This window comes from Poecilia reticulata, linkage group LG23 (genome assembly GCF_000633615.1).
Source record: "Poecilia reticulata strain Guanapo linkage group LG23, Guppy_female_1.0+MT, whole genome shotgun sequence".
Classification (NCBI taxonomy): domain Eukaryota; kingdom Metazoa; phylum Chordata; class Actinopteri; order Cyprinodontiformes; family Poeciliidae; genus Poecilia; species Poecilia reticulata.
In genome coordinates, this window is record NC_024353.1 from 13,521,868 (window position 1) to 13,536,850 (window position 14,983).

General features: G+C 40.5%; 1 protein-coding gene and 1 long non-coding RNA gene across 3 annotated transcripts in view; both read left to right on the forward strand.

Annotated features, from left to right (window-relative positions):
- The window catches only part of large1 (LARGE xylosyl- and glucuronyltransferase 1), a 127,457-nt gene that overhangs the window by 54,962 nt on the left and 57,512 nt on the right, over positions 1–14,983 (forward strand). The gene's annotated exons all lie outside the window — the stretch shown is intronic.
- LOC103459553 (uncharacterized) lies at positions 1,021–1,745 on the forward strand. Of its 2 annotated transcripts, none has more exons than XR_532771.2 (3): positions 1,021–1,198; positions 1,310–1,393; positions 1,706–1,745. It is a non-coding gene; the product is annotated as an uncharacterized LOC103459553 (long non-coding RNA). The 2 variants fall into 2 exon arrangements; XR_532770.2 differs by having other exon boundaries at positions 1,310–1,389.

Here is a 14,983-nt window from a genome sequence, read left to right on the forward strand (position 1 = left end):
ACTCTATAGCCACATGCATCACAGGTAGATTCTAGTAAAGCATTGATTAATGCCTGATTTTAAAATTAGTTAACTGGACTTGCAGCCGTTATTTTGTGCCCATGTGGCTGGACATCACACGGCACGACAAACTCGATCGAACCGTTACACCTAGAATTTCTGTCGGCTAATGTGTCTCTCAGGGTTTGAAAATGGGCCGACAACTCGTGTAATGTGCGCTGGACATTAGACTAAGGAAATGAGGAAGGGAGGGTCAGTGGAGAGCACCGGAGCTGAGCCTTTTTCATTCGTCATCAACAGAAAGAAAAAAAGGCAGGAAGAGACGATAATTAAAATGATCTCGATAGGTTTTTTTATCGCCCGATTAATTGATTTATCGTTTATCGCGACAGGCATACTCTCAATTTAATTTGAAGAACAAAATAGTTAGAAGTATGTGATACCTTCTGATAGAGTATAAACATTTGTATTCTTTTTTTTAAAGTTTTGTTAGTTAAGCATTCATAACTCACGGATTATGAATCATATTCTGTATAAACTAAAAAGGAGACAGCTCAAAGTAGAATTGAGTAAATAAACATATATACATCTAAAAACATTTTAGCAATTATAATAAAAATAAAATATACTGTCACGTAACTTTTGAAAAAATGACTTTTAGAATGTATTTTTTTCTGTCAACTTTCATTTAACACTCCAGTCCAGTTGGTGGCAGTAATGCGCTTTCATAGTCGGTCAAGCAGCCGCCATTAAACTCCAGAGGAAGATTTGGACTGGTGGTAACGAGTGCTAACTGCTACACCCAACATGAACGAAAATACCCGTGCGTTGTGTGAAATGGTGTCCTATTTCACGGAGTTAATTTTTCAGTATCGTTTTGATATTAAGCAATGTTCCGGTGGAAAACAACAGATGACACCGCGGCGGTCCAACAAGACCGAACTCACGGTAAGAAAGCTTTTATAATTTACACGTGCAGAGAGGCGAGTTGCTTTGTTTGTTTTCTTAATGCCGAAACAAGTGTAGGGTGAGATTTTGTATTGTAATCTCTATTACATGTGATGTTCTGAACTCTTAAAAATACTCGCATCATCTTTGATTTTTTCAGACCTGAAAAATGGCCAAGCCGTACCAGCCAGACCTCAGACCACGGTGCAGAGGAGCTCTTGCGGAGTCCATCAGGACGAAGAGAAATTCAGTAAGTTATGATTTCACATGAAATGATGATTTCACAGTGAATAGTGAACACTCGTATATTTGTAAGGAAAACTGACCTTCCCGTTATTTTATTTATTTTGTTATAACGCAGTACAGCAAGGCAGAGTGTGGAAAGCAGTAGAGATCTACAAAATGGCGGACGGAGGACGGATCTGAGGACAAAGTCATGAGGTCGGTATGTATAATCACTGCGTTGATTCCCAACAGTATAATGGTTGGTTGAGAATAATTTTAACTTATTTACTTATGTATTTTTGAGAAAGTGACATATTTGCTACAATATTTTTTTTATTGTACATTTATTTCCACAGACTCCACAGAATGGGAGTCACATTTGTGTCAATCAGACTCTTCAGGAACGTTCTGATGTCCATGAGGACAGAGATGCTACTATTTTAGAATGTTGATGATATTTTATGCTTCAATATTGTTTATGTACATAATGTAATTATGCTATGTATTGACAATGCACAAAAATGTTTTCCAGCTGCATCCAGGACCTACTGCCAGTCATCCAGATGTAGCTAAAGAAAGAAGCAGGTAAGATTTATTACTAATCTAGAGATGTCACAATTCCTTGAATGATTAAAGTACTGTGATTTATTAAAATCCATCAAAGCAAATTATCTGCCTCGGAGTTTGTTGAACTGTTTTACTATTTATTASCAACTGCTTTTAATTCTTTTTTTCTTCCAATTGTTTCCAAGTGTTTCTCTTTTTCATTAAAGTTTKTATTTTTTGTAAGAATGTATTCATGTGTTTTATTGTTTGTTTGTTTTAATGTCTTATGTGTGCATACTAAGCTGGAAGTTGCCAAACAATKTCACTGTAGTTTCATWATGACTAAAATATGCCTGTAGCTCATAATGATTGTCTGTTCTGTATTAACAGCTGATGGAGGAAGGCAGAGAGTATTGGCAGCAGAGGAGGTGGCATTCTGGGAGGATGGCAGCTATGAGGCGGAGTCAGGATGGACCCCAACTTCCTCCAACCAGGAGCTCAGTGACATCAGGACTACAAGACAGGAAGAGACGTCAGGTCCACGCTACAGGAGAGATGTTGGGCCTGTCCTGAACGCAGCATAATGTTTGATCATGTTTGGACAAAAAAACACTGCCAGATGGTCCAGAATGGACAAGCATTTATGTCTTATTTTGTGTGCAAACAGTAAAAATAAAATAAAATGAAATAAATAAATAAAAATCTTCTGTCTCTTTTATGTTCCTCATATATGAACATGTTGCATATAAGTAATATCAAATGAATATATTTTAATACAGCATTTATTTTTTATTTAGATTTTTAAAAATACAGCATTAAAAATGTTAATGATTGGGGCAGGGTTTATTTATAAAGACATAAGTGCTATCCAATGGGCACACATCAACCAACCAATCACATGTCAATGATGAACTCTGATGTCATTGTTTTTTATCCAATGACTGAGAATCCACGTGGGTCTGCTGAAGCGCCTTTGCATATGCTAGGCTATTCGTATGCTAAGTACGAATAGTCATTAACACCTCCCGCCCGCCCGCTCTCCCGCACCGCCACTCCCCCCTCCAAGGATTCCGCAATCGACAGATCTTGACTCCCGTGAGTGAAAATGTAGACTGTCGATTGCTGTCGATATCTGTCGCTGACTAGCTACATTTGCATCAGAATACAGGGTCAAAAATCCCACTTTTTGTCCTGTGTTGACATGATTGAAATCTCCAGCAGTAATGAAAACTGCATCTGGAACGCGGCTCTATAAATTGTTAAACTACTATACAGTGTTCCTAGAGCCGAATTTGCATTGGCAGAGGGTGAAATGTATACTCTGGAGAGCAGGAGTCACCAACACAGTGCCTGGTCGCCCGAGGGGAGATTGTCAATCTACAATAGAGCAAGTTCTGAAAATAGCAATTGTAGAGTGTTGTTTTGGCACAGGGGCAAAGCACGACCCATGTATTGAGGCCTTAGTCCTTGTGGCAGTGGTTGAACCTGCAACCACTGCTTGTGTTAAATACCGCAGGTGTTTAACCTCGCCCTTGTGTATTTAACCTCACCGTGTCCCCTGCTTCCTTCCGGATCCTTGTCGTGGTTTTGTCCTCCCTGCCATTGTCCAGTCTGTGTCGTGTTACCTGTGCTTCCTGGTTTTGTCAACTTTGAGATCTTCACTTAACTCACTTCTGCACTGACCCTGGGTTCTATTCAAGGTGTCCACTGTTGATCACATCCCCTTAGAGGTGTCAATTAGATTTGATCATATACAGGTTCTTCTCAAAAAATTAGCATATTGTGATAAAGTTCATTATTTTCCATAATGTAATGATAAAAATTAAACTGTCATATATTTTAGATTCATTGCACACCAACTGAAATATTTCAGGTCTTTTATTGTTTTAATACTGATGATTTTGGCATACAACTCAAGAAAACCCAAAATCCCTGTCTCAAAAAATTAGCATATCATGAAAAGGTTCTCTGAACGAGCAATGAACCTAATCATCTGAATCAACGAAGTAACTCAAAAGACCTGCAAAAGATTCCTGAGCCTTTTAAAAACTCTCAACTTGCTTCATTACTCAGAACCGCAATCATGGGTAAGACTGCCGACCTGACTGCTGTCCAAAAGCCATCATTGACACCCTCAAGCAAGAACACAGAAAGAAATAACGAATAGGCTGTTCGCAGAGTGTTGTATCAAGGCACCTCTGTGTGAAGGAAAAAATGTGGCAGAAAACGCTGCACAACAAGAAGAGGTGACCGGACCCTGAGGAAGATTGTGGAGAAGAACCTATTCCAGACCTTAGGGGACCTGCGGAAGCAGTGGACTAAGTCTAGAGTAGAAACATCCGGAGCCACAGTGCACAGGTGTGTGCAGGAAATGGGCTACAGGTGCCGCATTCCCCAAGTCAAAGGTCAAGCCACTTTTGAACCAGAAACAGCAGCAGAAGAGCCTGACCTGGGCTACAGAGAAGCGGCACTAGACTGTTGCTCAGTGGTCCAAAGTACTTTTTTCGGATGAAAGAAAATCTTGCATGTCATTCGAAAATCAAGGTACCAGAGTCTGGAGGAAGACTGGGGAGACGGAAATGCCAAAATGTCAGAAGTCCAGTGTCAAGTACCCACAGTCAGTGATAGTCTGGGGTGCCATGTCAGCTGCTGGTGTTGGTCCACTGTGTTTTATCAAGGGCAGAGTCAATGCAGCAGCTATCAGGAGATTTTAAAGCACTCCATGCTTCCATCTGCTGAAAAGGTCTATGGAGATGAAGATTTAATTTTTCAGCACGACCTGGCACCTGCTCACAGTGCCAAAACCACTGGTAAATGGTTTACTGACCATGGTATTACTGTACTCAATTGGCTTGCCAACTTTCCTGACCTGAACCCCATAGAGAATCTGTGGGATATTGTGAAGACAAAGTTGAGAGACGTAAGACCCAACACCCTGGATGAGCTTAAGGCTGCTATCGAAGCATCCTGGGCCTCCATAACACCTCAGCAGTGCCACAGGCTGATTGCCTCCATGCCACGCTGCATTGAAGCAGCCATTTCTGCAAAAGGATTTCTGACCAAGTATTGAGTGCATAACTAAACATAATTATTTGAAGTTTGACTTTTTTGGTATTAAAACACTTTTCTTTGATTGGTCGGATGAAATATGCAAATTCTTTGAGATAGGAATTTTGGGTTTTCATGAGCTGTATGCCAAAATCATCAGTATTAAAACAATAAAAGACCTGAAATGTTTCAGTTGGTGTGCAATGAATCGCATAGTATCTTTTTTCGTCCGATCACATAGTTTGATAATCTACTTGGTTACAGAGCAGACAGAAGACTAGACAGCAGGCACAAGTGTCTTCTTCACTAGAAGCCAGGAGAGATAAAGAAACAATTCAATGACTTCATTGTAATGTTAAGACCAGAGAACCTGCTTCAGAAATCGCTTTCATGAGCTAATGCATCACACAAGGATCATAATACTGCTATGCAATGATCATAGAGGCGCCGGAACTGGGGGGGCCTCCCCCCCCGACACTTTACGGCCCTGCTCTGCCCGTCCGCTGGTCCCGCCAAACATTTACAGAGATTGCACACAACCCTGACAATCTGTCACTGACACCTCTCTGTGTTTATATGCAGACAGAGGTACAGATAAAACCTACAGTATTGAGATCTGGACCAAAAAGCTCCAGATCATAACGGTTTATGCACATGCGGCAGCTTCGGGTCGGGTTGGGATCAGGAACCGGTCTGACATCTGAAAAAAGGCTTTGACTCTGATCTGGTCCAAGTCTGAACCAATTCTGCCTAGAAATTAAATGAGATTTCTGTATTTGTCACCATTTATTGAACTGTGACAATGTTTTCTTTCTAATGGCGTTGATGAAAGAAAAAAAGACATCGGGCCCATGTACGTTTATGGGTCGAACCAAATGCTCACCCACACTTTGACCAGAGCAGATCATTTTTGCTCCAGTCGAAAAATAATTGCATGAATTCCCCCCACCCCCTTTGCTCTTCCAAAAGCCAATCAGTCATCAGTAGCCATAAATATCGATGGCTATTGATGGTTTTCAGGTCTCTGTTGGCTGTTGAAATTACTTTTTGTGCTAAATAACAAGCAGATTAAAGTTTTTTCATGGTGTTTTTCAATCAATCAACCAGGTATTGTGTAGTTGGTGCTTTTAATCAGTTTTCAGTTAAATTAATTCAATTCAACTCTATAACAGTCACAAAATGTCACCAAAATCACTCTGTCCTTCTAAAATCTTTCAGAAAATTGCAAAGGTGTATTGAATTGTATTGTTTGCAGAATATCGCAATATATATCGTATTGTGAGCATAATATTGTGTATCGTATCGTACCGTGAGATTATTGTATCACTACAACCTTAGTCATAATAAACATGCAGTTGAGCTTTACACCATTTCCGTTCAGCCCTACGGCAGAGTTGTCTTGCAGATTGAACTGTTTGTGCATTTCTCCATGGAGATTTCTTCCTACCAGTCACAACTTTCACTTTAATTGGGGCAATGTAATCAATGATATCTGAAAGTTTGCACTGAAAATCATCTACCAACTTATCTACGTCATTATAACTTAAGAGTGAGGAAGAAGAGTAGATTTGATTAAATATTTCTGCTGTGTTTTCTGTGAAAGTACGTTTTGTGATAGTAGCTTTTTGTCCAAGTGGGTTAACGGATAAAGAACTGTCAAAGATAACAGCAAAGTGATCCAACAGGGCGACATCAGTTACAGAAACATTGGAAATATTCACACTGATAACCAGGTCCAGTTTGTGTCCATGAGTGCGTGTTGCTTGTTTGACATGTTGTGTTAGACCAAAACTCTCTAATATATTACAGAGCTTTTTTGCCCCTCGGTCTTGGTGGTTAACAACATGAATGTTGAAATCACCGTCAACTATTAAACAATCATAATCAATGCATATGAGAGATAGAAGCTCATACAAGTCCATAAAGAAATTTTCCACATATGTTGGAGTTTTGTATAAAGTTAGTGTAAAAGTTTGTTTATGGCCTTTTACCTCAATTCTAAGATACTCAAAAGACATGAAATTACCCAATGACATTTTACTACAATTTATGATATTCTTAAATATTGAAGCCACGCCTCCTCCTTTTTTGTGTTTTCTATTCTCACGTAAAAAATTGTACGTAGGAGACGCTGATTCAATTAGTACGATTGGTTCATTATTGTCACTCAACCATGTTTCTGTCAGAAATAAAACATCAATATTATGCTAGGTGATGAAATCATTAATTAATAAAGCTTTAGCACAGAGAGATCTGGTATTTAAAAGAGCCAGGTTAAGTGACTTGGAGGCTTCTTCAATCTGAGGTTCCTTTAGGCAGGGGGTCAGTCTGAGGTTTGAATTAAGACCGCTGTTTTTTTGTATTTCTGTTTTTTGTAACTTGTCTTGTAGTGATCCGGACAGGTAATGTCCTGTTTTGGAGTGCCGGGGGACCAGACACATTCTGGAGGAAGACGGGTGTAAAGATAATATCTCAGACCTCAGAAATGCAGAGAGTCGGGCCCAGGCGAACCTGTTGATCCTTAGATGAAGTGAGGTCTGCTATGTTAGCGCTAAGGAGAGTCGTGCCGAGGCGAACCTGTTGATTCATTCCATCCGTAAATTTGAGAAACTCTGGTCCGGAAGATATTTCTTCAAAGGTATCTTGTGAGTGAGTGCAGGAGCAGAGAGGGAGGGGGGAAGAAGGAGGGAGGGGGGAAAGATGAGGGAGGGGGGGGAGGATGAGGAAGGGGGGAAGGAGAAGGGGAACCAGTCGCTCTGTCCCCAGTCAATGTTTTATCAGTTTGTTTTGGGACACTTTGCTTCTGATAAGCGGAGGGTTCCATCCTAGTCAGACATCCTTGAGCCTGTTCTGAAGCGATGGTCATATTGTTGTTCTTGTTGATAAAATGAAAAATGTTTGCAGTGAGCAGCCTTATTCCATGTTTAAGATTGCGCTCGCCTCTCCCATAGAGGTGAAAGCGCTGCCAATAGATTCAGAGGTTATCGATGAAGGTCACTGAGCTAAAGTCTCAATATTTGGCTGATCAGTGGTTAGAGAGAGCACTTTGCGAGTCAAATCAGATACAGTGTCACCAAATAACCACTCTAGTTTTCTTGGGATTGCAAACATGACTGATTCCATTTACTGCCTCATCTCCAACAATAAGCACTCTTGGCATACCTTTCATTTTCCTGGTGGTCACTTTGTCCTTCGGAGCTTTGGGGGGGTGGATGTGTTGGTCTAGCCTCATTGTTGATGTTTGAAGGTGGGTTTTTATTCTGAGGCTAAGGTTTGAGTGCATAAAATCTGTTTTTCAGTGGGATTCCCACGGAGTCGGAATGTTTTGAGGCTTGGGCTGGTCGCTTTGTCCTTGGGAGCGGGGTCGGTGGAGCCGTTTTAGTTCCAGCTGCTTGTTTGCTATTCTTTGGCGGAGCAGGTGTTGAAGTTGATGGTGGGTTTCGGCTCAGAGCCTGCCACACTGATTCATCCAGGTGAGGGGTTCTCCCTGTTAGTCTTCTTATGGGATCCACAGTGTGAGACTTCTGTTTCGGCTTGGCGCCCTGAGCGTTCCAGGGTGAGCTGCTTGGTGCGGGGTGTACGACCTATCCGTTGATTTGAGAAAGAGTTGTTTCATTTCCACAGGTAGTGTTKATCTCAAARTTCACCTCCAGCCGTTAAATCTTCATTTCAATAGATTGAAGTCATTGTATAATACTGCAAATGTCCCTGGGGTCGGCCGGAGGCATTTTGCCCTGGTTAAACTTGGAGGTGAAAAAACAAGTAAGAAAATCTCACAGTCCTTATGTTTGAAGTAATCCAGTTATGATGTTGATAATGTAAATATAACTATAAAAACTGACTTAAAAAATAACTCACAAAGTTATCAGTAAGAATGAGAGAGAGCAGGATAAGCTGTTCCTTCTTTATTTGTCAGAGCGAAAAAAAGATAAATCTCCTCCATCTCCCAGTGTTGTAGTACTCGAGATCGGTCTTGGTCTCGAGACCATTTTTTAGTGTCGTCTCGGACTCGACCACATTTGGTCTCAGTCTTGTCTCGGTCTCGGGTGCTCAGCACCCGAGACCTCGGGTGCTGAGGGTGCTGAGGTCTTGGGTGCAAATTCAAGTTGCGGTCTTGACAGTTGCAGTCAAGACCGCAACTGTGAAAATATTACTAAACTTACAGCATACTGTCCAGTTTATTTGTTAACATGCTTGTTTTCACTGGATACAAAATGCACTGATTAAAATCCAAGCAATAACGTGACTCACCAATTACGTGTTTCTGCCCCTCCCACTCCCACCACCTTTCACTCGCACTCGGCGCTCCAAGACATGCGTATTGGCTTTCAATGAGCAGCAGTCTGTCTGATCATCAATAATAGAATAGCGCTGCATAAATCATAAGAAATCCGATGGCCACAGCAGTGCTTCGCTTTCATAGACGGTGGGGCGTACGTCTAATTTTTTCCGTCGCTTAGAAAAGACGGTAAGCTCCGTTGACGTGATGTAATGACATGAATAAGTATTTGTGATGGAAAAAAAAGTCACTCACTGTGCAGAATTATTGTGCGGACTAAAGTGTTGCTTATATGGGACAACACTGTGTCCAAAAGTCTGCAAAATAGTGATGTGACATTCACGAGCGATCCGAGTCTTCTGAACTTCTCTTTACCAAGAAGATAGGACTGGAGCCTCACTGAGAGCCATTCTTTGTTCTTGTAATGCTCAGCATACACTGCAGTAGCTATTATTTTATGTAATTATTAGAGATGTGCCGATCAGGATTTTTCCTGCCGATACCGATACCTATCACCCATGAGGGCCAATCACTATGGAGGAATTCAAAGGTGCTAAACTCATGAATTAAGAGACGATACACAAAACTCCATTCTCTCCGGCTCACTGACAACCAGGAAGACATTTAATGCACATCTGCGGAATCACATATTACATTTTCATCATGTCATTTTCATCGTCTCAGAATCCAAATGTCTTCCCTTCCGCTTCTGGCTTTGAGCATTTATACCGCTTTCAGTCTGCTGTTGTGTATTGGAAACCATCTGACCAATGACGTTCTGAATCTGGCTTCTGGCTCTGTTTTACATTGAGTGTGTGTTGGAAGTTCCGAGAATTCTGGGCCGACCTCGTGGAAGTTAAATCTGCTCCCTCAGAGGACCATTAGTCAGACTGTTAGTTCTTATCTGTCCAAACAGAGACTCTGGCTGAGTCCCTTGCCTGCCAGGAATGTCTCGTACAACACCTTATTTGGTGTTGAACCAGCACAACATAACACATTCCTTTTCAGTAAAACATATCTTAATGTGAATTAACACAACTTTTAACTATTAACATAATTATATTCCTCAACATCACCGATACCGTTCACCGGTACCGATCACATAATTATTATTGTTTTTTAATCATAAACACTACCCGTTACATTATGTGGAAAAAGGAACCATGAATTCACCTTAATTTAGACAAAAACTTGTTTTTAATAACTTTTTCCAAGAAGAAAACTAAACAAAACAGGCATTCTGCAAATTGTACTGCTATTGGTAATACTTTCTTTAACAGACTGATAACATTTGAAGGCTCTGAAGAGGCTAAATAATGCAAAGAGCCAAAATAAAACCTCTCAACATTGCCAAAAAAATTCAAGTATAAAACTTAACATTCAAAGGCAAATACAGATTCCATTACMATAAACAATCCAGAGTTACTGAATGAAAACTTCCTGATAGCATGGCGGCTAACTGATTACTGCTAGTTCTTAGTGGCTGTTTCTGACTGAGCGGAGTAATTATGCAGAGCAGGGAGGAGATCAATTATTTTTTTCAGAGATTATCTGTCTCATGTTAGGACAGCAAAAGTTTTAATATGTATGTAAAATGTATTTCTTTTAGGTTAGATGCTGCAGCCGGTGTTAGAGTCACTACCAGGTGGAGCAGAAGCGGCGCTCCGTCTATGAAATATTACTACTTTTAGCGTGTAGCAGCGGTTCAACAGCGAGAGCAGAACCAGCGTCTTACATCGCAGCTCAAAGACTTAAATAATTTTGAGGGTTATTTTTTAGCTTTCTGACCTCATGCTAATCCGGGTGAGTGTTTGTAGCTGTGCGCTGCTTTACCTGCTATCTGATCCTCCATATGTCTTTTTTACTGCAGTGAGCCTCGATGTAGCCAAACTCCGTCAAGTATGMCATTGTTTTTATGTTGTTTTAGCTTCGTTGTGTTGATGCATTTTGACGTGCTTCAATTTTCAGCGGCAACACGCAAACTTCCCCATTCACTCAGTGCGTTATAGTTACACATCGCTTGGGATTTGTTGCTGCGCGTTTGCGCAGTGTGAAGAAAAGAGGAGACCAGCTGCACAGGCAGGCTGCGAAATGAGATGCAGGTGATCGGTATCGGCAACAAGAGCCAATGATCGCCGATCACCGAGCATGCACTTTTTCACGAAAATCGGTTGATTATGATCAGTGACCGATCGATCGGCACACTTCTAGTAATTATATACATTTATTTAATTAGCAAGTAAATAAAATACAAGAACAAAAGAGCTTGCACAAACAGAGCATTGCTCATTTATTGCTTTTGTTCAAAGTGGCAGCTGTAAAGCCCAGGTCACACTACACTATTTTAGAATTGTTGGCCGATTTTCAAAACCTGAGAGACCACACACAAGCCGACCAAAATTGTAAAATAACGTATTCGATCGGGCCCAATCGTGGAGTGCGTGATGTTCAACCAGCCACACGGCAAGAGCAACACACCATACACAAACTGATTTCTCACCGACATTCAGATTCCTGACCGAAAATACAGGAAAATCCCACTATAACACCCGTGAATTTAGAGTAAACAAACATGCCTGACAACGTAGAAGCAATAGCGACAGCTTGTGAGCTTATTTTAAACTTAATAGATGTAACAAAAAGAAAAGGGGCATACGGCAACCCTATTTTTTTTAAAGTTAAGTTTTTTCGTCTATATTTGTGTGTTCAGATTATTTTCTGTTCTGTCGTTACTTTAAGCTTCATCGGTTAATTAGTATTTGCTGTTTTAATGTTTACAATTACATTGAGAGCAATATGCACAAAATAATGGCTACAAGTCCAGTTAACTAATTTTAAAACCAGGCATTAATCAATGTTTTACGAGTGATAACTACATTCTGTAAGCATCAAGCCCTGACTGAATGAACAACCTTATTGTTATAACCTATTTATGTCACGTTAACGATGAACAGCTGAAAAACGACCCGTGGGAAGCAATTTCGCTCCAACTCCTCTCCTTGTCATTTCTATATTCTTTGCACAAAATGTTGAATAAACATTAATGTTGTTTTCACATATCATCTTTGATGTCCGCTGGACTCTGTGTTGCGCCATGTTAGCTGTTTGGGGTTCCTCTCCGTGCTTTCTGAAGGGAAAGTATGGAGGGGAATCCGTGTTTTCTGATTGGCTACCCGTCACATTCAACACGCTGCTTTCTCGCTACCAGTCAGGGAAAACACCACACGCTGCGATAATCGGCCAAGACAATCCAACATGTTGAATATGTCCGATTTCAGATGGGAGCGGTCTCAACCTTCTACCGATTGGACCCAATCAGTCGTAACACACCACACACTGCAGAATGATCGGTTAAGATACTCGCAAGCGACAATCTTAGTTGTAAGGGCAAAAATCGTGTAGTGTGAACTGGGCTTTATGTCTGCCACAATGGCAGACATTACAGCATTGTGCTGTCTGGCTTCATGCAGTATGAGAGAACAATCATGGTGAGCGGCTTGTGCTTGGTTACTTTTTGCTTGTTGCTCTTTGGTAAGTGTTCATTGCTGAGTGTTGTTTACCGTCAAGGCATTGCCTCAATTGCCTTGACGGTAAGCAGACGGTGCAGACAGTGGATATTTCTGACATGAATCATATGGGCAAATGCCCAGGGTGTTATGTTTTTAGATAAGCAGAACAAAGAGTTAATTCTGCTTTTAATATTGGTTAAATTTATTTCAGCTCTAAGTATTTTAATATCTAGGCATTTTTATGGGAATGTGAATCTTTCAGATCAATTTGATTAGCAATTTTGGTCATATTTCGCATTTTATTGTGTCATGTACTGCGGGGCGCTGGTCTTGGTCTTGACTTGGTCTTGGACCCTTAAAGTCTTGATCTTTTCTCGGTCTTGGGTTAGGTGGTCTTGACCACAACACTGCCACCTCCTCCCTGAGCTGCTACTGCTGTCTAAAGAAATTCATCATTCTGACCAAAAACCACCAATCAGAACCAGGAGGCAGTGTTGTAGTCAAGGCCACCTAACCTGAGACCAAGACAAGACCAAGATCAGAGTGTATCGAGACCGAGACAAGACCAAGACTTTTAGGGTCCGTGACCAAGCCAAGACCAAGACCGAGAGAGGTCGAGTCAAGACCAAGACCAGCGCCCCGCAGTACATGACACAATAAAATGTAAAATATGATCAAAATTGCTTCTCAAATTGATCTGAAAGACCCACATTCCCATAAAAACACTGAGAATCATCCATTCTCCATGTCAAGTTTGTGATGTATGAGGTTGAAAAAGAGTCAGCAAGGTGAATTCATAAATTCCATTTATCCATTAAATACTTAGAGCTGAAATAAATTTAACCAATATTATTGGTCTAATGCATCGCAGTGGTCTAATGCATCCCTAAAAAGATAACGCCCTGGGCATTTGCCCATATTATTCATGTCAGAAACCACCACTGTCTGCACCATTAAACATAGCAACCGAGGCAATGCATTAACTATAAACAAAGCTCAACTATGAACACTGACCAAGGAGCAACAAGCAAGAAGTAACCAAGCAGAAGGTGCTCACCGTGACTGTTCTCACCCTCTCTCCCGCTGCAGAAAGCCAGGAAGCACATACATGTAGTGCTGTAATGTCTGCTACGACAGGTGACAAAAACAATCAAAGAGAAATGTGCATGCTCTGCGTGCTCTTTCGTTTGTGTTTTATTTATTTGCTAATTAAATAAATATCAATGTATATAATTAAATAAAATCATGATGGGGAGGCTCCAGTTCTATCTTCTTAGTAAAGAGTCATTCAGAAGAATCGGATCGTTCATGAATGTCAATGCACTATATTGCAGACTTTTGGACACTGTTGTTGTCCCATATAGGTGACACATTACTAAACACCTCCGCACGTATTCCCACCGTCTGAGAAAGCAAAGTGCTGCTGAGTTAGCTGTCGCCATCGGATTTCTTATGATTTATGCAGCGCTATTCTATTACTGACGATTAGACAGACATCTGCCTTTCAGAAAACCTCTGCGCATGTCTGGGAGCACTGTGTGTGAGTGAAAATTGTGGGGGGAGTAACAGAAACACTTAAAACAAAGATGTTAACAAATAAACTCGACAGTATGCTGTAAGTTTAGTGATATTTCCACAGTTGCGGTCTTGACTGATCTTGAAATAAAATCCTGGCTGAGTCCTCAGCTCCCGAGACCGAGACTAGACAGAGACCATCAAAAAATGGTCTTGAGACCAAGACCGATCTTGAGTACTGCAACACTGCCAGGACTACGGCCGTAGCGCTGTCAATAAACCTCATTCACTCACTGCTAAGTGTGCTAATGGAAAATTTTGTAAAGATTGTTTTAATTTTTGAGTAATAAATACATTGTTTTTGTTGTGTAACTGTAAAAAGAGTAGAGAAACAGGAAAAATCCACATAGATTCCCTGTAATGATGCTAACTAGCTTGTCATTGGACACAGTGTTGCTCTCCTTTTTCACTGGGACAGAGGGGAGGGGTTATGCTGGTATGCAGATAGCGCTGCTGTTGACTGACTCATCTGTTAAGTGTGGTCAGAGATAGAGACATGTTAAATCAGTGATTCTTGAGAATAGGGACAAAACAGGTCCTATGGATAAAGCACAAAATTTGAATAAAATATACACAAAATATAATTTTTTCAAATATCTGACTAAACTAACCTGGGTCATGTCAGCACAACAATGTATATTTTCCAGGTATTTGCTGAATATTTTTTTTATTTTAAACATTGTAGTCGGTGGATGATGACTGTTAAAGCCCTTGTCCAGGAGCAGAACTCAATTCATTATAATAGTTTAATACAATTAAAGAAATACTAAAATTATATATTATGACAATTAAGTATAAGTAGTCATATAATTATAAAAGTATCAATAAAATGAATTAAAAGTAATTTTTATAT